This window comes from Penaeus monodon, chromosome 19, assembly GCF_015228065.2.
Source record: "Penaeus monodon isolate SGIC_2016 chromosome 19, NSTDA_Pmon_1, whole genome shotgun sequence".
Taxonomy (NCBI): Eukaryota; Metazoa; Arthropoda; class Malacostraca; order Decapoda; family Penaeidae; genus Penaeus; species Penaeus monodon.
In genome coordinates this window covers 20,728,430-20,729,684 of record NC_051404.1, presented here as the reverse complement: position 1 = coordinate 20,729,684, position 1,255 = coordinate 20,728,430, and the positions used below count along the sequence as shown (strand labels likewise).

General features: G+C 45.1%; 1 protein-coding gene across 1 annotated transcript in view; it reads right to left on the bottom strand.

Annotated features, from left to right (window-relative positions):
- Positions 1-6: 6 nt before the first annotated feature.
- The window catches only part of LOC119585133, an 18,564-nt gene continuing 17,315 nt past the window's right edge, over positions 7-1,255 (bottom strand). Inside the window, exon 19 of the mRNA XM_037933763.1 lies at positions 7-1,148. The gene's annotated coding sequence lies outside the window, so the exon portion shown is untranslated. The remainder of the gene's footprint in view (positions 1,149-1,255) is intronic.

Here is a 1,255-nt window from a genome sequence, read left to right as displayed (position 1 = left end):
ACAAGGAAATTCCGGTGCGTCTTGCTTCGACGGCTCTTGCGTCGCAAGGTCATTTTTGCTGAACCTCCTGCTCTTCACAATGTAAGGTCTTACGCCTCCTGTTTAAGACCTTCACTGGGAATATTCGGGGAGGAATCCGGTTGCCTTTTTCTTTTCCTTTTCCTTGATTTCACTTGCGTAAACCTGTCCTTTCCCTCATTCTTCGCGCTGTAAGGTAACGACGGCCAAACGTTCGCTGTCTTGGCGTCCGTTGGCTGTAGCTATTCGTCAGAAAAGGTGCCTTCGCATCGCCGTCGGGGTGCGGGAAGGGCCACCAGATACGTGCTCGTATTTTGCAACGTCCACGGGCAGCTTTCCCAAGTAGTGGAAGTTTCTTTGTATATTCCCCTACATTGACTTCTCTTCTGTCATTACATCTGCTTCACTTTTGAAACTTTTTGTGTGACGCATAATTGGTGGATTTCAACGAATTTCCCTCAGCCACTAGGAGTTATCTCGAAATAGAACACAGAACAATGCGTTACACTCTTAATTAACAACAGACTGGATATCACTAACCTCCCAGATCAAAGCCAAATAATATCTTTTCAGCTCGAGTGCCGCAGAGCTGACAAAGAAAACCACGAAGAAAAACAGACTCAGACGTTATTTTGTAGTTGTGCAGCGCACAGCCAAATATTCCATAAAAAATCCAAGTTCTCGTCCGGTGAATCAATTCTGGCTGCTGAATGCTATGCAGTATTGCACAAACTAGAATATCACACACGTCCGTTAAGGCTCAATAAAGTGGAGGTTCGTACACCTTATCTTGGAAGCGTGTACGAAAAAGAAATTTAGTTCAGTTGATATTTAATACACCAAAGTTAAGCCACTTCGAGAGGTCCAACTTAATTCACTGACCTCCAACTGTTACTCTGGATCTGCTGCAGTCCGAAGCCCAAAGTCAGGTCAGGGAAATTACTTGAATAGCCACCTCCGTCAGGCGCAATATCTCACGATACCCCGAGCTTTCAATCAGCACAGGATATATTTATAGTGATGTGTCTACTGTGCGTTCCTTGTCCAACCTCTTCCATATCCAGCGCGTCATCAACCGTGACAACCAGACTGCCTCCATCACTCATCTCATATATTGTGCTGACTGTGGTCTGGAACATAAAGGGAGAGACTGAATGAGAAATGGTCAGTGACTAGTAAGGCCATCACATTTCTACGACGAGACAGAAAGAAAATATATACCTTTCTGCCTGCCTGC